Genomic DNA, 25,248 nt, shown 5'->3' with positions numbered 1-25,248 from the left:
GAAATCAAATAGACTGTGTAACTGGAAGCAGGAGATGGAGAAGCTTAGTTCTCTCTGTCAAAACAAGATCAGGAGCAGATTGTGGTACTGACCATGAACTGTTAGTATCAGACATCAGAGTAAAGCTGAAGAACAGCCCTAAAGGAATCATGGCACTAAAATCCTATATAATAAAACCCTAAAATGCAAATCGACCAAATGGCAGAACGACCGGCAGAACTACCGAGGAACTACTGGTTGCTATGCCGTGCACTGACCACTAGGGGGCAGACACTCAACGCAGGAGATACTCCTGGTTGGGGGCAGCTCCTGCACTAAGCATCTGCCCCACCAGAGGGAGATGACCGGTGGTGGCAGGGGGCAGGGGGTGGGACCTGTGAGTGGGCACTGCCAGGACACCAGCCAAGGTGGGTGCCAGCAGCCCACCCGCCCCCTGATTGCCCCATCCATTGGTTGCCCCACAGATGTCCCTGATCACTGGCCAGGTCTAGGGACCCTACCCTATATATTGGGAACAGTCTCTTAGATTTAAAAATTAAAACCTGCCAAGGCTACTCTAACACTGAAAAAAAACAGGATGATGCAGCAATGACATGCATGGACTTTGGCTTGCACATTTTGTGGTCAGCCCTGATTCTGACACTTATAACTGTATTACAAAGCCAATTACTCAACTTTTCTCTGCTTCAGTTTTTCCACCTTAAGATGCCTCAGAAGGATCATGTTATGTACTACTTTTTATAATCATGGCAAAAATTGTTGCTGCCCATACAACAGCAAGATGCCTTTCGCTTGTATGAAAAATATGGTCACTGATGCATGCAGCATCCTGGATTGTGAGAGGGATGTCCAACTGCCTGTTTAGGCCCAACATCCCCCGAGGGGTCCTGGATTGCGAGAGGATGCAGGCTGGGTTGAGTGACCCCCCTCCCCCCTGCACAAATTTTGTGCACTGTGCCTCTAGTATAATATAAATGTTGGATTTAAAGTTCACATAAAAACAGATTTGCACCATTAAATTTAGTTGACCAAGAACCAGAAGAACTGTGCATTGGAACTGGAATGATTAGGGAAGAATGCGAAAAGAAAATACCAGAAGTAAAAAGGAGATGGATGACAGAAGAAACACTAAAAATTGTTAGAGCCAGACCAGAGGCAAAAGCAAAGGGTGACAAAAGCAAGGTTAGAATCCTGAACTCACTTTTTCAACAACTGTCACATAGAAATAAAGAGAATTATTACAATGCTAATATAAGGAGATAGAAAAGAACAATAACAAAGGAAAAACAGTTGCTTCCAGAAAATTCAAGAAATAAAAGAGAAGTTCAAGCCAATAAGGAAGCACATTATCTGACCAGGGGAAAACAAAGGGAAGGTAGAAGCAGTATACTAAAAATATATATAAGAGGAGACAAAAGAATGACAGGCACCTTTGAAGAAGATTCCTATGAGGATGACTGTAATTCTAGAAAGTAAAGTGAAAGCTGTCTTGAAAGTGTGGGGAAGAAATAAATCACCAGTGGTAGATAGGATACCAGTGTAATTATTTCAACCCACTGACACTGAATCTGTTAAAGTCCTAACAAGACTATGCCAACAAATATGGAAAGCAAAACACTGTTCTGCAGATTGGAAACATTCAGTTATACAACCCAGCCTTTAAGAAGGGAGATGCTGAGGAGTGCAATATCTATAGGACCATTGCCCTAATTTCCCACACGAGTAAAGTGATGGTCAAGGTGATGTAACGATGTCTACCTTATGTGGAGCAAGAAATGGCAGATGTTCAAAATAGAAAAGATGTTTCGAAAAGAAAGAGGCAGTCTAGATCTAATTGCAAGCATTCACTGGATACTGTAGTGCTCCAAAGAATTTCAGAAGAGGGTTAGTCTATGTTTTCTATACTACAGTAAAGCCTAAGTTTCAAAATCATATTGTTATAAGTTTATACATTAATTTTTAGGGAGACTTGGGATCTTTGTAATATTTACTCTTTAATTCAAGAACATGTTTATTGTGTTTGTTCATTTGTTCAAGGCTTATCTATCACTCCTAATAAAGTTTTGTAGTTTTCTTTGTTTAGGTCCTGGAGATTTCATGTTTGTTTCATATTTTATTGTATTTGTTGGATCTTTTTCTATCTTTTTTTCTCATTGGTCCTTGCAAGAATATATAAAAGCTATTGGAGTTTGTATATTTGTATTAAATAATTTACTTTATGAATTCCAATAATATCTTCAGTTAATTCTTATATTATCCAGGTAGAATTCCAAATTCTTTTGAGTGTTTTTTTTTCTGTAGTGAAGACTTCTAGCTTCGTTACATTGGCTGGAACTTCTGAAATTTTTATTGTGTTAATTTTTAAATTTACCTTTATTGTTGAAAGTATTACAGATGTATTTATGTTAAAATATGCTTTTCATAAAATTTATACTTTTATAAAAGGTCCATAATTTATAATTTACAATAGAGAAATGAGTGTAAATATTTTCTATTTATATGCTGTACCCACAAAACTTGACATTTTGATTGCTGGTTTAAACATTTTATGCTTGTTTGTCATAAGCTCAGGTCAGAGGTTGTATGTTGGTCCAAGTGTTTATCTGTAAACACTCATTATAGGAAAATGCAATATGCACAGTAAAAATGTCTCAAGCACAGATTAATGAAGAAATCCATTTATTTTAAAGCTCAAGAGATGGGGGAAACTGGGATTTTTCTTTCTTTCTTGACAGACACATTCATTCTGTCTGACATTCCCCCTGTTCCTGCTGTGTCTCCAGGCTAGCTGTACAGTATGTACAGACTCCAACCTTGAATGGGAGAACACCGATTTTATCAGCTTTGATGTAATATGAGCTCACGAATGAAGAAGATAAGGGACGTTTTTGTGGTGCTGGGAGACCGTTATCTGCTTATTTTAACCACGTGTACCTATTTTCAGATATTTTTCCTTGATGGATATTTAGTTTCCCCTTATAATTTTTCCTTTACTTCCTTTTCATTTGTTTTGTCTGTGGAGTTTAGATAAATCTGTCAAGGTGGTGGCTGATTTTATGTTGGATGTTCTCTCTGATGTATGCTTGCTTTTGTGATCACTCTGATAGCTATTATTGCTATCGTATAATTTTAGTACTAGGTCTTGTTTGCTCTATAAAACTAATTATTTTTATGCCAATTCTGCCTTGGAAGTTGGATTACAACTTGCATACTACACATGCAAGGAGTTGCAGGCTTACCCTTGTAAATAAATACTTTCTTATATATAGGGCAGAAATGGCTGTGGCGCACAGAAAACATGAGTTTTAATGGTGTGCAACTGTTCATAAAAAACAGCAAAGTTTTCCTCACTTTGTCTTATCCTAATATCTGTCTGATAGTTTCAAACATTCTCATAATGAAAGCATCATCTCTTTTGCTTCAGGGTGATAATTTATGTAAAAATCAATTCTTGTGCCATCATATAACTGATAAATGTAGTCCAGCAGATCAGTTCTGTTAAAGTAACTTTTATTAACCATCCCAGGTGTTATTAAAAGAGGTACTGTACTATGTCCTAGAAATATCTCCATATCAAGCTCTTAAGAAACTCTAGAATGGTGATTTCAAATACTGGGAACTAACAATTCTCAGATATAATATAGTAATCTATAATAATAAAAGTGTAATATGCAAATCGACTGAACGACCGAACAGCAGAACGACCTTCCGGACGACCACGCTATGACATGCATTGGTGCCAGGCCAGCCAAAGTGGGTGCGATGCGATTGGTCGGGGGCGCTGCCATCGCCCCATGATCACCCTGCAGAGGGAGGCCCAGGCCACGCCCTGTGGGGCAATTGATTGGGGGGGCTCCGCGATCGATTGCCCCAAAAAGGGAGGCCCAGGCACCAGCCAGTGGGGCGATTGATGGCAGGTGGGTAGCTCTACGATCACTCTAAAGAGGGAGGCCCAGGCCACCCTCTGCACGGCAATCCATCGCAGAGCCCTGGCTGGGTGGGTGGGGCCTCCCTCTGCGGAGCCATTGATTACGGAACCCTGTGATCAATCACCCCACAGAGGGAGCCCAGGCCATCCGGTCAGTGACCACAGAGGGAGGGCCAGGCCACTCAGCTGGTGGCTGTGCAGCAGGTGGGTGGGGACTCCCTCTGTGGGGTGATCGACCTGGGGACCCTGGATGGATAGCCCCACAGAGGGAGGTCCAGGCCACCAGCCAGCGATGCTGTAGCAGGTGTGTGGGGCCAGCCAGTGATCGCACAGCAGAGGGAGGCCCAGGCCAGCCAAGCGATTGCATCCCATACCTGTCACCCACAGAGGGAGGTGACCAGTGGTGGGGGTGAGGGGACAGCGCTGCACAGATGGCAAACAGTGGTAAGCGGAGGGGGCAGGGCCAGCTGCCGGCAGCCAGGGGAAGAAAAGCCCCGATAGACCCTGATCGCCAGTCAGGCCTAGGGATCTTACCCGAGGGGTCCCAGATTGCGAGAGGGCACAGGCTGGGCTGAGGGACCCTCCCACCCCCCCATGCACGAACTTCATGTACTGGGCCTCTAGTTCTATATAAGAGGGAAAGGACTGTAAATGCTATTATAAGGTTTAATATAAAAAGTAGGTGCTCAGTAAATATTAACAGTAGGTCCTCTGGTTACATCAGAGATACATTCCTACGGTGCGATGTAATGCGATTTTCGCTGTAAGTCAGAACCCACTTACATAAGCACCTGCGTCACTCACATGGAGCACATACACAGCCATAATGAAGTGAAACAGTAAAAAAAAAAAAAAATTAAAAGAAAGATAACAATTCCTGACCTTTACTTGTGGTAAATAAATAATAAAAAACATGGAGCACATATGTACATACGTCGAAATGATGGGACTTTTTTTTATCAATAAATGGGAGATGGCTATGTAACCATGAAATGACGTATGTCGAGTCTAACGTAACCCGAGGACTATATGTATTGTAATATTAGCTGTCTTTGTCTTTAGATTTGATGAGCTGCTTTTTATTAAAGAGAGAAATGATTATATTGATATTATAGTTAATGCTTTAAAATAGCTACATTTATTGATTTCTTACTCTCCAATACTTTACATAAAATCTTTGTACTTTTTCTATTATATCAGTTAATGCATACTATAATAATTCTGGAAATTTCATGAAAGTATAGTGGACACAAGTCACCAATAACTCCATTCCTGAAAGATAGTCATGATAATTACTTTGGCATAGATCTTTCTTTTTAAAATATTTTTATTGATTTCAGAGAGGAAGGGAGAGGGAGAGAGAGATAGAAACATCAGTGATGAGAGAGAATCATTGATTGGCTGCCTCCTGCACACCCTACACTGGGGATTGAGCCTGAAGCTTGGGTATGTGCCCTGACTGGGAATCAAACTGCGACCTCCTGGTTCATAGGTCAATACTCAACCACCGAGCCACGCCAGCTGGATAGCATAGCTCTTTTAGTTAGTTTTTCTATGCATATTCTACACATAGTATCTTGTCAATTTAGATGAAATTAGCAATGTTTATGGTATTCTATTGTTTTTAACTGAAGCAATTCACCATTTATTCATTAATTTACTTAATATTTATTGAAAATCCTCATCAGTTTAAATATTCTTCCACACTATTTCTAGTGGCTATTCTCTAGAAGCATGGTGATCTGTTCAAACAGTCAAACATTGTTGGTCTTCTCTGGTGATCACCCTTTGGACCACTATAAACTATGCTGGGAAATTTTCTGAAATTGGAATTGCTCTGCTAAGGTGTGCACATATTTCAAAGATAGTGTACATGTTGTCAAAAAGCTCTTCAGGAAAGTTATATCAAGTTACATTACATGAAACAGTATATGAAAATATCCACCTCCCAGTACTCTAATCAACATTATCAATAAAAAATAATTGCTATTAGTCTTAATTCAGATTTCTTTTTTTCCTTAAAAATAGGGTTGATCATATTTTTTCATGTTTAATGAGTTAAACATGCCAGCAAGGTTAAGTACAGACCTCTTGAGTTCAGATTTTTCACCCAAAATTCTGTAGACGTTGCTCCATTGTGTCTTGTTCTTTAATGAAGATAACTTGGTTTTCCTTTTTATTTTTACATGAAGTTTATTCTTTCCTTATTGAGTATTCATAAGTTACATGAATCATTATTCTTAAAATTGAAAATTTACCAAAATATGACCAGATGTTGGCCTATTTTCATTTTATTGCTTTAACTATGATGAGTTCTTTTTAATATATAGATTAATATGTATTTTCTAAGTTGCAGAAAGTTTCCTTGTATTATAAATTTTTGTACTGTTTTGATTCCATTTGTAATTCCAATCTATAATAATAAAAGCATAATATGCTAATTAGACCAGACGTCCTTCCAGACATCCTTCTGGACAACCTTCCAGACGAAGCCGGGGCTGCGAGGGAAGCCCAGGTCCTGGGTGCCTGCCAGAAGCCAGAGGGAAGCCTGGATTCCAGGTGCCAGAAGGAAGCTGGTGCTGGCAGCTGGGGGAAGGAAGGCCTACTCTTGTACAAATTTCGTGTATCAGGCCTCTAGTCATTTATAATGGTAAATCATTTCCTAAATACTATTTTCTGTTATGCCATTCATCTCTTATTCTCTCTGTATTATAAGTAAATTTTCTAAAGCTTTTCTCCAATAATATTTTCTGTTGTGATGATTCTAATCTTTAGTGCTTTTAAGACCTTCAGTTTAAATTCAATGGCCATGGTTTTGTGTCTTTAAAATCTTTATCTTATCAAGCTCCTCTGCCTCTCAGCAAGGTAGTCTGTTAGTTTAGACTGTTTTATTATCAGTTCATTTTTGTTCTTCTGTGTTTTTACAATCATTTACATGTTTTAAAATTGAGGACATAAAGAGGACACATACTTCTGTTTCCTGGGATGTGCTCATCTTTTTATTTTATGTTACCAAAATTTTTATTTCATCCCCCTTTTTTCCTTGTTCTTAAAAAGGAGAGATCTATATCTAGGACCAACATATACTCCAAGTGGTCAGTAATAATATAACATATACTAGCAGCCCGGTGCACAAAATTTGTGCACAGAGGTGGGGGTTCCTCATCCCGGCCTATACCCTCTCCAATCTGGGACATCCCTCTCACAATCTGTGACTGCTGGCTTCCTAACTGCTTGCCTGCCCACCTGCCTGATTGCCCCTAACCCCTCTGCCTGCCTGCCTGGTCACCCCAAACCCCTCTGCCTGCCGGCCTGATTGCCCCTACCTTGCCCCTGCCAGCCTGATCACCCCTAACTGCCTCTGCCTCAGCCCTCAGGCTGATCTCCCTCTGCAGGAGGCAACCTGGCGAATCAGGAAAAGGCACCGTCCCCATTACCCTGCTGCTGCTGCCACTGCTGGCCTGAGCCTCTGCCCTTAGCAGCCACCCACGGCTGCCTAACCCGGGCCCTCGCAGCCGCTGCGGCTTTGTCTGGAAGGACGTCTGGAAGACATCCACTCTAATTAGCATATTACCCTTTTATTAGTATAGATTTGGGGACCATTACAACCACGCAGAACTTAAATAAAACACATGGCCCTGGCCGGTTTGGTTTAATGCAGAAAGCATCGGCATGTGGCCTGAAGGGTCCCAGGTTTGATTCTGGTCAGGGGCACATGCCTGGGTTGCGGGCTCAATCCCCAGTAGGGAGCCTGCGGGAGGCAGCTGATCAGTGATTTTTATCCTTGATGTTTCTATCTCTCCCTCTCCCTTTCTCTCTGAAATCAATAAAAAATATATAAGAAAAAAAGAAAACACATGATCTTCACTTTGGGCTTTGTCATTTTACAATATCCTTTGTGCAGTATTTTAACTTCCCTCAACTTTCCTTTACCCACCCTTAAAATGCAATCTATTTTGTGGAAAATGATCAGGAAAGTGATTCTAGTGGGTAGAAGTTTTTTTTTTTTTTTTGGAGGGGATGGGGTCATGAACATATTTAAAAATCTAGCATGGTGATGGTTGTACCACTCTGAATTTACTTTAAAAAACCAGTTCATTGTACACTTTAGGTGACATGTACAGTATATGAATTATATCTCAACAAAGCTGTTCTTTTATTTCTTTTTAAATAAAGACCAGTCTTATAATCAATTGCAGGTTTTTTCAGAGGCCCCCCAAGATTTGCTTACCGTGTCCCAAACCACGGCTGCGACTCCCAGTTGCCTCCAGTCCTGGTGGATCTGGATGGTCTGGTTTGCAAAGGAGAAGGTGCAAAGAGGCTTGTGGAATTTCTGCAACCCCATTCCCGCGGTCTCCTCATAGGGCACCAGGGCCATTTCCACTGTGCCCGCTCTCTGCTTCCTTTAACCTGTTGGGCAAAAGAATCCTGCCTGCTCTGGCCAGAAAGTGCATTCTCTCTTAGTTGGCCCGAATGCTTTTTTTAAGGTTGTTTTATGGATTCAAAAGCTTTTGTCAAATTCCTTTTACATGGTTCTTCCAGTCTCATGGGAAGTGAGATGTGGCTCTGAATTCATCCCAAAGGGTGCCTTTGGGCAAAAGCACCCAGAATGGTACTACTCCTGCAGGATTCCCTACATGCTTCGCTGTCAGGACTCAGGGGGGCTTGAGGGTGAGAGAGGTGGCAGTGCCAGCACAGGACCTGGGAGAAGGTAGTGCTTTCTACACTGCCCAGGTCCGCATGGACTGCAGCTGCACCTGCCGAGGTGGGCAGGGTGTTTCTGCTGTTTTATTTTGGTCTGGCCTCCACCCGGTCATCCATGGACCTGTGCCCTCACTGAGACTGTGAACAGTTTGATGGCCCTACTTTTTGGTGGATGGTGAGCGCATCCACCTCCCGGAGACTGGCAGTTAGACACTGGTGGCTTCCAAGTCACTCGTGTGGAGAGCATGGTCCTAGGTCAGGCGTCCTTCGCTAGGAGGCCTCCCTGGGCTAGAGGCCGCATGCAGTTTGAAGGCTGGCCACACCCCCCGATCGTGGTGGGGGTCTCCTCTGGGGCACTGGCCAGCCTAGGCTAGGGGCTGGCAGTGGTTTGAAGGCTAGCCACACCCCTGATCCAGGTGGGGGGTCCCCTCATGGTGACCATTTTTCCCGCTCCCTCAGCTCTCTAGCCTGCTGTTTGGTCGTCTGTCCAGTCGTTTTAGTCGTTATGGCCCCTGGCTTTTTATATATTAGGAAAACAGTGATACCTCAAGTTCAGACCAAGGAAGAGTTGTACTGGTACTTAATCTAAGTGTCAGACAATATAGAGAAATTGAGATTTGTTTTTCTTTCATTGACCACCCATCTTATCAAATTCTGGCATGGAATCAATACCGTCAGAATCTCCAAAGGCGAATGGATCAGAGTGTACAGATCCCAACACTGGATAAAGAATCAGATTATACTAGTATTATGTTACGTCCATGAATCTGGTGGAAACCCATTACCACTGTGCCATGTATCATAAAAATGTATATACTCACACATATGAGACCTAGTTCCTCCTAAGTTTTAATAAGACTACTTAGCACTTCAATGACTTATTATCTTTCAATTTAATTATTATACTAGAGGCCTGATGCACAAAATTTGTGCAATAGGCTCTGCCCTCACATTCCCAGCTTCGACCAGAAGGTTGTTTGGCTGTCCTGTCTAATTAGCATATTATGCTTTTATTATTATAGATTGTTTATATTATTATAAAGTCCCCTCCCCCCTTACTATTGTTTCCTCTGCTTTTCATCTTCCCCTATCCTGAAGTATATGCTCTAATTTGGGTGTGGTTTACTTCCTATTTAAGGTGTCGTGCACTCTGTGGTTAAGAGGTTGCAAGATTTTCTTCATTCATTCTTAAAAATTTGAATCATTTATTCAAATACTTAGTAAATGTGCTAGCTTGTGCTTATGTGTGTGTCAAACATTTTTGGAATTTGGGGACTTAAAGGACTCAGGTTTTTCTGAAGCTCAGAAAAATTTTATCTACTATCTGTGTCATTATCATATATTATTATGCCCCTCTGAACCACCTATCCTTTCTGATCTGTACCTAAATTAGTGGCCCAAGAGATTTTTTAAAATGAATTTCTAATTTGAAAATCATGTTGTTTATTTTTAGAAAGTATTTTGTCATGCTGAATTTCAATCTTCTTATGTCTGCTTACTGGTTTTTCATTTAGTGATTGTTTTGCCTCTGGCAGTTCTGCTTCACAAGGTGGGACATGCCTGTTAGGCTCACAGGCTGCTGATATATGTTATGGGCAGTGGGGGTGGGGGAGGAAGGCAAGATTATAATTAGTAGTTGCATTGGCTTCGAGACCAGAGGGAAGCAGGGGTTCCCACCTCCCAGAATTTCACACAGTCTTAGCATTGGACATTCCTGTTTGCTATTGGTAACATACGTTTTATAGATTTTGTATTATAATCAGGGACCACTTTTTAATCAGAAAAATTATCTATTTTTCTCAACAACAAAAAAGTAGCTCAGTTTTACCCATTGACATTTTTTTTCTCATCTTTACTAGTCTGTTTTGCAGGGGTTTGTCACCTGAAATTTATTTGGAATAATGTCAGAACCTAATGACATTACAATACTGACAGGTACTATTTCTGGCAGTGAAGTTTTAGAGTATAATTCCATAGAACCTGCTGTTGTCCAAATACTAATGATTTATAAAAACTAATAGGGCATGAAGAAAATACATACTTTACTTAAAAACTACTTTTCTATCATCTTAATTTCTGTAGCTTATTTTTATCTTTCTGCTCCAGTGGCTGAGTGTCAGAGCAGTAGCTATTCCCTGAAAAAGGGAACAGGCTTCTTCCAAAGGTATTTCCATGGCACCTCAATAAATCAGCAAGGAGAGGCACCTTGGAGACCAGTAAATCAGCACTCTGGGCCCTGTCCTTCTCTCATTATACCTTCCTTCCTGAGCAGGTGAGGCTATATTTATCCCCTAAAACAGGCCTTCCATGTTAACGTTTTTTAAAAAAAAAAAAAAAAAGTTGTTTTTTTTTATTGCTTTTTGAAAACTTTAGGAATGTGTTTCACTTTTTGTACATAAAAATATATTTCTGTATGCATATTCTGACTACTGGGTGAATAAGTATCTGCATATAAAAATATATTTCTGTATGCATATTCTGACTACTGGGTGAATAAATATCTGCATATATAGGTCTCTCATTCTTCTCTTTCCTCCTACTTCCTGATATTTGTTTAATGTCAATTCAATTTACATTCATTGAGTAACCTGATACATAATAAACATCATAGGTATTGGGATACAGAAATAAATATGACAGGGTCCCATTGTATGTATATATACTAGTATATAATTTATTTATAAACACACATCATATAATTCTGGTAAAATATTTAGTGTGCTGATCAGGCCACATTATTTTTAGGCCATAAAAACCAAATAAAACTCTACTTTTCATTAAGCCTTTACAGAGGTAGCATGATTTTTCTCTTGAGCCATGTGAAGGTGCATTATACAGAACTCCAGACAGGTGGAGAAATAGGAATTATTGTCTTTTATTTTTATCCTTTTATCCAGAACCAGCCCAAAGGTCAGTTAGTGTACTTCCCTGGCAAGGGAAACAATAACCTAAACCCCTAAAAATATTCATTAGCCCTTTCTCTGTCATAAAATCATATCTAACGTTAAAAAGCCTTGGTAACCTAATTATGGGAAACAAATAACACTAATTTTAGAACCTCGCCTATTGAAGTTAGCAATGGCTCAAAATTTATTTATTGAATGATTTGATGTAGAATACATCTCACACTGTAATTCAATGGAATGGAAAATCTGTTTTTATAAATTATTTTAACCACACGAGAACTTTCAGAAAATTTATCTTTTGTAAGCTAATTTTGTAGAAATTAGTACCTATGTTCCAGTTGGAATTACGTACAAAAATACAAAGGGGCCGAGACCGGTTTGGCTCAGTGGCTCAGTGGATAGAGCGTCAGCTTGCGGACTGAAGGGTCCCAGGTTCGATTCCGGTCAAAGGCATGTACCTGGGTTGCAGGCACATCCCCAGTAGGAGATGTGCAGGAGGCAGCTGATCGATGTTTCTCTCTCATCAATGTTTCTAACTCTCTATCTCTCTCCCTTCCTCTCCATAAAAAATCAATAAAAATATAAAAAAAATACAAAGGAATGGTGTTGGAGTTTAGTGTATATGTTTATATATCTTACTAGAGACCCAGTGCATGCCATTTGTGCATGGAGGGGGCGGTCCCTCAGCCCAGCCTGTGCCCTCTTGCAGTCCGGGATCCCTCAGGGGATGTCTGACTGTCAGGGGGAGTGGGCCTAAGCTGGCAGTCGGACATCCCCCGAGGGGTCCTTCGTGCTGCTGTAGAGCAGGAGAGGATCCTGCTACTACTGCTGCACTCTCCAGCTGTGAGCCCAGCTTCTGGCTGAGCAGTGCTCCCCCTGTGGGAGTGCACTGACCACCAGGGGGCAGCTCCTGTGTTGAGTGTTTGCCCCCTGGTGGTCAGTGCACATCATAGCGACCAGTTGCTCTGCTGTTCGGTCTATTTGTATATGAGCCTTTTATTATATAGGATAGCAAAAGCTAAATTTTAGAATCCCTAACATATGTAATATATTTTCTGTTCATAAACTAATTTGAAAGATTTACCTATAATCTGAAATAATATGAAACTAAAGGAGTTTTTTATATAGTTTTTAGGAACAATAATTTGAGTAATCTTTCTCCTCAGATCTACACAAGACATTGGACATGTCCATGAACCTTTCCACATGTAAGTGTCTGGTTAGAAACAAACCTGTCATGGGCCTATTTTGAGGCAAATCTGTGCTCATATGGAATAGTGAAGTGGGCCCAGACTCATCAGGGAGACCTTTGCCTTTTGGAGGTTTGTATCTAACTAAAGATCATACAAACCCAAATTCTTCATTCTAATGTGAAAAGTTCATAGCAGGAGAAGCAGAAAGTGTATCAGAGCCTTTTACAGGGTCAGAACCACATGGACCTGTGTGCTTGTGCATGTGTGTGTGTGTGTGTGTGTGTTTGTAGAAGGGTGTCTCATATGAAAGGTTGTTATAATAAGAGGTGTCCTTTATGGCATGTGCCCCAGTGTGCAGCTGCAGCATGAGGGTAGGGAGTGGCAAGGTCATTCCTCAGTACTCTCAGCCAAGACAATCTAGAAATTATAGGAGCCCAGAGTCGAGGAGCCTTGAATCCCCAGGGATGTAACTGGTTTGTAGGTTTGTAATTATGGTTGAGGCCCATAATGTAATAGTTTGCTGAGGTCTGTCCATTTGAGTTAAAGACAACTGATTAGACTAGAAATGAATAGGCCATTTTCAAAAACATTTTGCTTCCAGTATTTATCTTAGAAATTTATTTCAAATTTAATCAGTGTGATTTTTTTTTTTCAGGCTTGTGTATGTAATAGCATAATCACAGGCAGAATTGCTTCAGATTTGTGAAAAAGACTTCAAGTTAGTTAAATAGAAAAAAAAAAAGAATGTGCAATGTTGTATATTGTTAGAATTCTTTAAAGAAAACCTCCCAAACTATCCATAATAACTTATTTTCTAGAATTTGGGCTATCTAGCTGAAATCTTCATTTATAATTTACTAGGGGCCCAGTGCAGTAATTTGTGCACCTTGAAAGGAACTGTGGGCCATGAGGCTGCGGTGGGCACTGGGGTGGATCTCAGCCCATCCTCCACACCCCAACCCAGACCCTCCCACCACAGCCTCCGGTCCCCTGTCTGCCGGCAGCCCCACTCCCACCAATGCTGCTCCCATGTGCTGATGGCGCTGGCCTCACTCGCACATGCTGACAGCACAGAGCGATTGGGGCTGGTGCCAGCAGCAAGTGTGAGCATGGCTGGTGCCGTCAGTGGGTGTGAATGGTGACTGCTGCCCTGATCGCCCCTTAGGAGCAGGGGGAGATGGAGAAGCCCTGAGGGGCAATTGGGTTGGCAGCCACCACTAGCACCCACTGATGGCACCCAGTGATCGGGACCAGCACCAGCAGTGGGTGCGAGCGGCAGCTCCAGTGCTGGCAGCAGGTGTGAACAGGGCTGTCACTGACAGTGGGTGTGAGAGGTGGCTGCCAGCCCTGATTGCCTCTCAGGAGCAGGGGGAGGTAGAGAATCCCTGAGGGGCAATCAGGGCTGGTGCTGGGGCCAGTAGTGGGTGTGAGCCCAGCAGCAAGCAGCAGGTGCGAGTGCCCAGAGGGACTGTGGTGTGCATGAGCAAAGACTTTTTACTAACCACCAGAGGCTCGCCCTAATGGCAGCGCCCAGCGCCCATCTTGATCTGGTGCCCCCACTCACCTGCTCCACCATCTTGCTGCAGCACTGCCTGCCATGTTCTGTGTGCACCCCCTGGTGGTCAGCACATGTCATAGCGACCAGTTGTTCAGTTGTTCGGTTGTTCCACCATTCAGTCTATTTGCATATTAGGGTTTTATATATATAGATGTTTTGGCTTAAACAATGAGATGATCTGTCTCACCTTAAAGTCAAATAGCTGGGCTATATTTGACTTAAACCAATTATGTATTGTTCTTGTTACCTAGGAATCAAGGGTGATTATAATATTTGAATCATAAAATAATAGCTTTTTGTGCATTAATTTGATGTGAGGCAGCTAAGTACTCATCTCTATTTGCCTTTTTTATTCTTCTGTTATCCTTCTTCCCTTGGTTCTTTGTGTAATAGAGTGAATCTACCTTCCTCTTACAGATCCAGGGATCTGCTTATCTTTTTTTAAAAATATATTTTATTGATTTTTTACAGAGAGGAAAGGAGAGGGATAGAGAGCCAGAAACATCGATGAGAGAGAAACATCGATCAGCTGCCTCCTTCACACTCCCTACTGGGGATGTGCCCACAACCAAGGTACATGCCCTTGACCGGAATCGAACCTGGGACCCTTGAGTCCGCAGGCTGACGCTCTATCCACTGAGCCAAACCGGTTAGGGCGGGATCTGCTTGTCTTTGAACAAGAATAGACAAAAAAGTCATCAGACATTTCCTTTCTCAAATTTTAAAATAAAGAGCCCCAATGTTTCCAGAGTGAGTTTTAAGGTTTATGGCTCTGAAAATTGCAAGTTAAAAAGCACATCAGTGATTATTTCTGAATTGCAGTAGGAATTATGGACCAGTTTAAAACAGATTGTTGATGTTCTAATGTCACTATAGGTGCCACAGAAGTCTTTTGTAATGAAGATTTTTGTTTATGACCATATCCTTGCCCTATATGCTTTTTCTACAACATCATTGCTTTTTCCTTTTTAAGAACTTATTAAAAATAATTCCCAAGGATATAATGTGGCTTGCTGCTTAGAACAGATTAACAAAAATGGAAACTTTTATTTTCTATTTCTGAGCTTTGCCCATAGCAGTTTAGTATCTGGGTCTCACTATTACAAAAAATAGAAGTTTATTGTTTATACTCAAAGGTAACTACTGGCAGGAAAACTTGATGCTATTTAGTGAGCTTCAGATCAAGTGATGTATGTCACACATCATTCTAATAATATTCCATTATCGGTGTAAATGTAGTTCTTGGGATGCCATGAGGAAATGAATTCCCTGCGGCCCCCATTGAGGATGAGGTTTCCTGGAAATCTTTATTGATGGTGACAAATGAAGGGGTTCCCTTTCAAGGTCCCATCTCCGTCCAACCCACCGTGGAAGAAGTTCAATCTTGTCTTCAGCAGGACCAGGATGAAGGCCACTGCCCAGAGTTTCTGTTCCATATTAAAGTACAGTCCAGTTCAGCATCTGGCTAGCTTAGTTTGTGTTCCCAGCTGCAGTCCATTGCAAGTGCGGTCTGCATGGCCATGGGCCCTGTGGTTGCTTATGGCCACACGGCAGGCTAGCACACAGGGCCAGTGCAGGTCACGGAACAAGAGAGCACAGGAGCGAACAAGCAAGAGAGAGGAAGTGGAGAATAAGAGAGCAAGAGCAAGAGCCAATAAGAGCGAGGGAACTCTATGGGGATTTTACCCTTCCAGGATTTCATGTGCTTGCAGTGGCTCTACACTCATATCGAATGATCTTTTTCCCGGACTGACAGACAAGCACCTTCCCTACTTCACCCCAACTTCACTGTGCATGTGGTCATCTCCCCCTTTGTTTGATTCCTTCCACCTGTTATTTGCAGGGAATGGACCAGTGGTTCCCTGGGGAGCGTGAAGCTGTCGTTTCCTGGTGAAGCAGCCCAGATGACCATGCTTATAATGTCCAGCTTCCCCTTTGTTCTCTTCCTCTTCTTAATATTAACTAGCTAGTTGTGACAGTAACAACACAGTGTCACAGCTAAGAAATTGTCTTTAGTGTAAGGTTTGTCTTCCCATTCCTTATGATTTTTCTCAGAATGCATGGTAACCTAGATACTAAAACTGAGCTACACATTCTTTTGAGGAAGAGGAATTCATTTCTTTTACCTTTAGTTTTGTTAGTTTTCTGCATGAAATAAATTAGCAAATATTTTGTATGACAATAACATACACTTTAAAAAACCCAATATTCAAAATGCTAGAACTTGGAGTTAAGAAAGGTTTGTGATTAAAAGTGTGCCAGCTGGAGAAGATTGGGGTGGGGGAGGGTGCTTGCTGGTCCTCACATCCATCTTAACCCAGGGCAAAGTTCAGGCTTCTTCTTCTTTTTTTTTTTAATATATTTTATTGATTTTTTACAGAGAGGAAGGGAGAGAGATAGAGAGTCAGAAACATCAATGAGAGAGAAACATCGATCAGCTGCCTCCTGCACACCCCCTACTGGGGATGTACCCACAACCAAGGTACATGGCCTTGGCCGGAATCAAACCTGGGACCTTTCAGTCCGCAGGCCGATGCTCTATCCACTGAGCCAAACCAGTTAGGGCAGTTCAGGCTTCTTTTAAATCAAGAGAAGGGAAAATGGGAGGCGCTGTTTTTATACAAACTCAAGTCCCAAGCAGAATTCCTCTTCCAATTAGCAGGTCTAAAAGAGGAGCCATGGCAACCAAGCAGGCCCATGCGAGGATGGGGTCCGAGAGACCCAGGATTTCACTCTGTTATAGATGGGAGGTTTTATTTATGTAAGGATTTCTTTGAACTCAGACCATTTTTGGCCTAAGTAATTTAGAAGTCTGTGTATAGGGAACAAAACAACAGTCACACCGTAACTGGGAAGTAGAGTCTTGGTCAATAGCATTTATTTGAAGGACAGTAACATGGAGAAGACACAGGCCTTAGAGTGGAGTCAAAGTGCTTGCTTTGATGAACCCTTCTCGCTGTCTTCAATGGGTATTTCATGGGCCTTCATGGGCTTCTGGTTATTGATCATAATAACCCGTGTTTATCCTGTCCCCGTATCTGGGTCTTTACGCAAATGAAACTCTCCCGAGGAAGTGTCTTTTAAAGGGGAATTCATGTTGCACTTTGAACACTATAATCCATTGTTTAGCCCATTAATATGTGAAAAATACAGGGATTGTAAGTAAGGCTTTTACCTCTTGCTTTTGATCTCCCCCTTTCTTGCCTATGGAGCTGGCCCCCTATGATAGCTTTTGCTTTCCAGCATCTCACAGCCATCCAGCTCTCTCTACCCCTGTTAGTGATTCTATTCGCTCAACAGTACTTAACTACAGTTTTCACGGTCAATTATTAATGAATGCTTCATTTTATCTGTAGTATTACTTTGCTAACAAAACTGCTGTGAAGTTAATTACCTGGCAGTTTTTTAAAGGATACAATTGAACGAAATGGCTTTTGCTGTTAAATTGTCATGTAGACCCACTTTTGTGATTACAGGGTAACAACAGATCCCTTTGATAACTAAGCCAAGCAGATAAAATATTCACAAAACCGAAATCCGGTGGGGTCTGGAACCTATGGCTTTGCAGTTTGGAAGGCATTTGATTATGTCCTTTGTAGATTGTTCATGTTCTTTGAACCTAGTTGAAAAAAATAAAAAAAGGTTTGTATCTCAGCCTGCTGAGCTCCTCACATTTAACACAGAATAAGTGGCTTCCACAAATCAAGGTATCCCAGGCAGCAGAGGTGTGCCTCACAAACAATGGCTGGGAGACAGCTGGCCACAGGCACATCTAGAGACTGCACTGTGAAGCCAGCTGAATTGTGGAGAATGGAAGTTCAGGAAATGGAAACTCCTAAAAGATTCCTATCGTTATAGGCTAAAGACGCCTGTCTGTCTTGACTCACTTACAAGAATTCTTCTCCATGAAAATACTGAGGCAATAGGTTTGAGATTTTTAATTAGGAACTCTCTCTGTGCTCTTAGGGGGAGCACAGCCATGATGTCTAGCCTAAGTGGCCAGATTTAGTAAATCAAAATACACGGTGCCCCGTTACATTTGAATTGCAGAAAACAAGTATGTGCATGTGCCCTGCTGTATTTTATTTTATCTGGAAACCCTACATTTGAGTTTTATTTTTATTTTTTAAATCTCACATAACAGTTACACTTATTTTCCTATCACAAATACTAGTAGTAAGGGAATTAAAAAAGTCAAATGGGTATGATTATGTTACTTGGTTAACATTCCACTTGATTTAGCTTGGGGGCAGTTTTGAGAGTTTTTGTAACTATTTCAAAGCAGTGGTTTCAAATCTGAGTACCTATTGTACTTTGACTTGGAAAGTTAATAAAACTTATTGAGGTATTGATACCATTGTAATTAACTAGTTATTAATAATAGGAAAGAAGCAAAGGGAAGACCAGATATTATAGGCATGTCACTAGGGCAGCTTCACCAGGATACAACTTTACATTCCCCAGGAGTCCAATAAAGAAGACATAGACACAAGCCCAGTAAAGTTGGGGTGACATAGGGAAGGTGCTTTCTGAGAACAAAGGTCATTGGCTAGAATGGGTGTGGCCACTGCAAGGGCAAGAAATTTGGGATATCCCCTGAACAAAGGAGTTCGCTCTCTTCTGCTCTCACTGCTCTTGGGACTCTTGGGACTTGTGTGGCTTTGGGTTTGTGAGGCTCCCCTTGTGTTTGCCCACATGGCCCACAGCCACATGAGCCCCGCACACAATGACTGATGGACTGCAGCTAGCTTGATGCTGTACTGGACCTGGCTCCAACATAAGAAGAAAACTTTGGACCCTGGCTTTGCTTCAAGCCCTGCTGAAACCCCAGATACACTTCTTCTATGATTGGACTAAGGCAAATGGGACTTTGGAAACACAAAGATTTTAATTCCATGGATATAAAAATTTCTGCCATATCTCATCTTCTCATGGGGGCCTCTGGAAATACTTATTCCAACAGAACCCCACTTCTATCAATAACAGAATGATCAAGACGGTCTTAGGATTCCCCTTAGATTAGATCAAGACTAAACTTTACACAGGCTTCTTCCTTTTATTTTTCTAAAATATTTTTTCCTTCCTTCCTTCCTTCCTTCCTTCCTTCCTTCCTTCCTTCCTTCCTTCCTTCCTTCCTTCCTTTTCTTTTTTAAAGAGCAACTCGATGATTTTTGAGAGTTGATTAGTACAATACAGAAAACATAGGGAAAAGTACTTGGCAGTACTTAACTCATTATGGGTTATAATAAGAATATTACAAATTTTTGTTACTCACTTTTTCAGAACATAAATCAAAGCCATTAACTTGAACTTGAGGTATATGCACAATACATACACAGCACTATGCAAAAATACTTTTCATAAGTAACATTGCATTTTAAAATATTGGAAACTAAATATCTGTGCTGATTTGTATTTTGACTTAAAGGAACCATCAGAGAACAGCATTCATCTAAGGAGGGTGATACTCACAATGAAGCTCTTAAAGTTAAAAATGTCTTCCTCCCTTTACACATACCACAGGCTACACCGTGTCCGGAGAGGATTCATTATGAGGAAAACGTCAATCACAGCTTTGAGACCTTGGTTTGGAAGAAAATAATGAATGAGAAAGCAATCTTCACATTCAAATAAGTGGTCTTGATTTTTCTTCTTATAGAAAAAGTTTAAGTTTACTATGAATATAGCGGCACCATTAATTTCTGCAGCTCTCAGGTAAAGTCCAGCACTTTGCTTTTACAAAGTCTCTGAGAAGAGGTCAGCAGAGATCATCTCATCCTAACTTGTGGCATCATCCATTCAAGTCCTTGGGCATAATCCCTCACCCGGAAGAGCACAGCATGCCACTGGTGGTTTTCAATGGAAGTTATTTAAAAAAACAGGGAGATTTCTGCTACAGTCATGTGTTCTTTTACATCTTGTTTATTAGCAAAAATCAGCAATCCCGCTTTCCTTAGGTCCTCATGGGCTAACATTTTTGTACAGTTCTGCTCTAGGAAGTCCTTTCTCTATCTGTACTGTTCACAGCACCGACTACAGACTCTGTATTAGTGTAGTGAGTGTTCCAGGAAGAGTGAAGAGATTCTTGGCCACCAATATCCCACATTAGAAATCGTGTATTATTGATCATTATCTCTTCTACTTCCTATGGTAGGAATGTATGTATGTATCACTTCATTCTTAGAAAACGGATAAAGAATGGTAGGTTTCCCTGCATTATCCAGCCCAACAATGATAACTCTATCCAGCCCAACAATGAACAGTCTCTATGTCCTGGTGAAGAGAATTCCCATTCTCGGGCAGCAGACCTCTTCCAGACACCTAGGCCTCCGGGCCTCCCCAGGCTCAGGTTGAACGAGAGGAGAAAGACACGCTGGAGCCTCTGCCTCTGCTGCCCCAGCTCCCTTGCAACTGGCTGTTGCCTAGGAACCTGATTGAGGCAAAGCCCAGGTGGCCTTGAGGCCCTGCTGCTTGCGCAGTGGCACTTTCCGACTCTGGGACATCCTCGATGCACAGTCTGCCACTAGCCTCCTGGACCATTGTCGTCCCCCAGCTCCTTTTGGGCAACTTCCTGAATAGTCTTCTACTACACTAGAGGCGCCTGATCTCTCTTTTTTAGGGCATTTAACTTTAGCAACTTGCAATTGTAAATTCTTTCTCTGCACTTTTGAGATATAAAACTTCTCCCAGCCTCCTGCCATTTTTGTTTCATGTCTTTCTCAAGGATCTGGGAGCCATGCCTTTGAACTATAATCAAGGAGGATAATGTTCCACCTCCCCATCTCTGTGGGAGGCCTACCTTCAATAACAGACAATTAGCAAACATGGATACTCTAATCTCATTGACAAATCCGCCCCCCACCCCATCCTTCAGTACTTTTCCACTAGCTCATCCTAGCACTCAAACACCCTCTCACCTTTTGTTTCTGCAGAGCTGAGCTCAGTCCCGTACAGAAATCTCCCTCCCTTACTGCAGTATCCTGAATAAAATTGTCTCACAGTTTTTACCAAGTGTCCAAAGCCTTTTTACTTTGACAGGTGGGATGAGGCCTGGGCCTTTGTACTCGCACCAAATCCTCCAGGTGATTTTGGTACTGACTCAGGTTTGAGAACTACTTTATTTTTAGCAGCATTTTACAAAACACTACAGTCATACGTCTTGAAATCTATTTGACCTTAAAGTACAAATTTGTAGTGACCTTGCTTCAATGACATCTTTTTAAATGAAAATTTAAAAAGTTATGGTTATTACTTATCTTGTTCTTTTCTCCAATTCAATCTAGTAATGATTATCAGCCTTTTAACCAACGTGACCTTGTTGGTTCTTGAGGAATAATACAGCCCAGCCCTGCTGGCATGGCTCAGAGGTTGAGCATTGACCTATGAACCAGGGCACATGCCTGGGTTGTGGGCTTGATTCCCAGTGTGGGGCATGCAGGAGGCAGCTGATCAATGATTCTCCCTCATCATCTCTCTCTCTCTCTCTCTCTCTCTCTCTCTCTCTCTCTCTCTCTCTCTCTCTCTCTCCCTCCCTCTCAGAAATCAATAAAAACATATTTTAAAAATAATATAGCCCAGTCACTCTATAGAGGCAGAAATTGGGTGCAATGAAGAGGAGGGTGTGGAGTATGTTACAGCCTCTTAGGTGGTTCTCCTTTCTCTAATCCACCCTCTCACTGAGAAAACCTGCTCATAGCATTTTTCATTTGCCTGGGTGGGTTGCTTAGAAAGGAGATAATATTCTACTCATTTTTCCCCCTCAACACAGTGTCTGGCAATAAATAAAAGCTTAATTAAATCTTATTTTCTTACTCCAACACTTTACAGAATTTTTATCACCTTCTCAGTGTGTATCCTAACCTATCCTTCTTTTATGCCTGACATGATATAATATTAACTTTACATGCAAAACTTTTCTGTGGACCTTTATTTATGGGGCAGAAAGAGTATTTCAAATTAGAATAGGAAGGAGATAAGTTTGTCTTATTTTTCTAGCCAAACAATTACCAATTCGAAATCACATAATACATTTTCAATATCATTCATCAAATTTAATTATTTTCAGTTGAGGAAACCAACTCACTGTATCTGTTCATCATATAGTTACTTAGAACCTACTATGTGCCATCACCATACTAGGGACTAGGAGTACAAAAAAAGTATTATATGGTTTGTATACATTTGTATGTTTAGAACAGGAGACAGAAAAAACAAATCAATGCAATAGTATTTGATAAATACTATGACCAAAATATGAGCAAATGTTTCTTTCTACTATACTTCTAATGGCCATTCTTTCCCAGAGACTTTGTATTAATAATTTCTCTTTAAATAACAAATGTTAATATTCATAATTGTCAAAACTTTGAAGCAATGCAACCAAAATGTCTTTCAGTGGGTGAGTGGATAAATAAACTGATATATCCAGAAAATGGAATATTATTCAGTGCTAAAAAGAAATGAGCTATTAAACCATGAAAAGAGAAGAAGGAAACTTAAATGTATATTACTAAGTGAAAGAATCCTATCTGAAAAGGCTAAATACTATATGACATTTTGGAAAAGGCCAAACTATGGAGATAGTAAATAGGGATGAATATATGAGCATAGTGTATTTTTAGGATGATGAAAATACTCTGAATGATACTACAGTGGAGAGTATGTAGCATTAAAATGTTGTCCAGGCCCATAGAATAAGCAACACCAAGAGTGAACCCCAGTATAAACTGTGAACTCTAGGTGAAAATGATGTGTCAGTGTAGGTTCATCAGTTGTAACAGATGTACCACTCTGGTGGGGTATGTTGCTACTGGGAAGGCTATATATTTGTGGAGGCAGGGGATATTATAAGAAATCCCTCTGCCTTCCTGCCAATTTTGTTGTGAACATAAAACTGCTCTAAAAATTAAGTCTATTAGCTCTGGCTGATGTGGCTCAGTGATTAGAGCGTTGGTCTGCACACCTAAGGGTCTCAGATTCAATTTCAGATTAAAAGTTCGTACCTGGGATGCAGGTTCAATTCCCAGCCTCATGCTGGCAGCAACCATTTGATGGGTCTCTTTCAATGTTTCTCTCTCTCCCCCCCTTTACTCCCTCCCTTCCACTCCCACCCTCCCCTGCCTTCCCTCTGAGGTTTGATGGTCTGATCGATGCTTCTCTGTCTCAGGATCTGTTTCATAAACTGATAAAGTTTATGTTGTTCATTATATTCTACAAATGAGTGAGATCATGTGATATTTATCTTTCTCCAACTGACTTATTTCACTTAGCATAATGCTCTCCAGGTCCATCCATGTGGTTGCAAATGATAGGAGTTCCTTCCTTTTTACAGCAGCATAGTATTCCATCGTGTAGATGTACCACAGTTTTCTAACCCACTCTTCTGCTGATGGGCACTTAGGCTGTTTCCAAATCTTAGCTATTGTAAACTGTGCTGCTTTGAACATAGGGGTGCAATATCCTTTTTGATTGGTGTTTCTGGTTTCTTGGGATATGTTTCTAGAAGTGGGATCACTGGGTCAAACAGGAGTTCCATTTTTAGTTTTTTGAGGAAATTCCATACTGTTCTCCACAGTGGCTGCACCAGTCTGCATTCCCACCAGCAGTGCAGGAGGGTTTCTTTTTCTCTGCATCCTCTCTAGCACTTGTCATTTGTTGATTTGTTGATGATAGCCATTCTGACAGGTGTGAGATGGTACCTCGTTGTCATTTGGATTTGCATCTCCTGGATGAATGGTGACTTTGAGCATGTTTTCATATGTCTCTTGGCTTTCTGTATGTCCTCTTTCAGAAAGTATCTATTTAGGTCCATTGCCCATTTTTTGATTGGGTTGTTTATCTTCCTTTTGTTAAGTTGTATGAGTTCCCTGTAAATGTTGGAGATTAAACCCTTATCAGAGATAACATTGGCAAACATGTTCTCCCATGCAGTGTGCTTTCTTGTTGTTTTATTGATGGTTTCTTTTGCTGTGCAGAAGCTTTTTATTTTGATTTTTTGGTTAACTTCTACCATGATTCAATAATTTAAAAAGAACTTCATTATTCCTTGAGTATGAGCCTCCTGGCAAGTTGTGTCTGGCCTCTTGGCAGATTATGGTTTCAACAGATCCCCTTTGCACAGATCGCCCAGACACTCACCTGGCCTGAGGTCCTTGTCAGAAATATGAAAACCAGCAGTGCTCTTTTTGCACAGTCGTACAGGACCATAAAAATGATCATGCAGGTTCAAATAGTTCAAAGTAACCATGTTAAGTCATGTAGACAATTTAACATTTCAATTAAGACTGGGGAATGGATTTGGAGCAGCAGATGGGAAAACGGGGAAGAATAGTCACAATGTAGCATACACTCTTCTTGTAGAAGAGGGTTTCTCAAACTCAGTAATATTGACATTTTGGACTGAAGTAGTCTTTATTGTTAGGAACTCTCCATGTGCCTTTAAGGATGTTAAGTAGCATCCTTGGCCTCTACCCAGTACATGCTAATAGCATCCTTCAAGTTTGACAAACAAAAATGTCTCCAGAATTGCGAAATGTTTCTTGTGGGGCAAAGACATCCCATATTAACAACCACTGTACTGGAAGAAATATTTAGATTGGCCCCTATGAGGTGAAATCATAAACAATTGTTATATTTAGATAAGTATCATTAGGTTTTATTAGAATATTCTATGTATGAATGACTATGCTTTTTAAATGACCAATAAATAGTTGAGCTTTTCTTTTTTTAATTTTTATTTATTTACTTTAGAGAGAAAGGAAAGGAGAGAGAGGGGGGGGGATTTGTTGTTCTACTTATTTATGCATTCATTGGTTGTTTCTTGTATGTGCCCTAACTTGGGATCAAACCCTCAACCTTGGCATATTGGAAGGACACTCTAACCAACTGAGCTACCTGGCCAGGGCCAGTAGTTGAACTTTCATATATGAAAAAGAAAAGCAAGTATACTTATAATTTTAA

General features: G+C 41.0%; 1 pseudogene; it reads right to left on the bottom strand.

The window, feature by feature from the left end:
- Positions 1–20,057: 20,057 nt before the first annotated feature.
- On the bottom strand, positions 20,058–20,582 carry LOC132236516 (ADP-ribosylation factor-like protein 5A; annotated as a pseudogene).
- Between the last annotated feature and the right edge of the window lie 4,666 nt (positions 20,583–25,248).

This window comes from Myotis daubentonii, chromosome 6 (assembly GCF_963259705.1).
Source record: "Myotis daubentonii chromosome 6, mMyoDau2.1, whole genome shotgun sequence".
In the NCBI taxonomy this organism is placed as follows: domain Eukaryota; kingdom Metazoa; phylum Chordata; class Mammalia; order Chiroptera; family Vespertilionidae; genus Myotis; species Myotis daubentonii.
The sequence above is the reverse complement of the archived record's forward strand: the minus strand, read 5'-3'. Positions and strand labels throughout refer to the sequence as shown.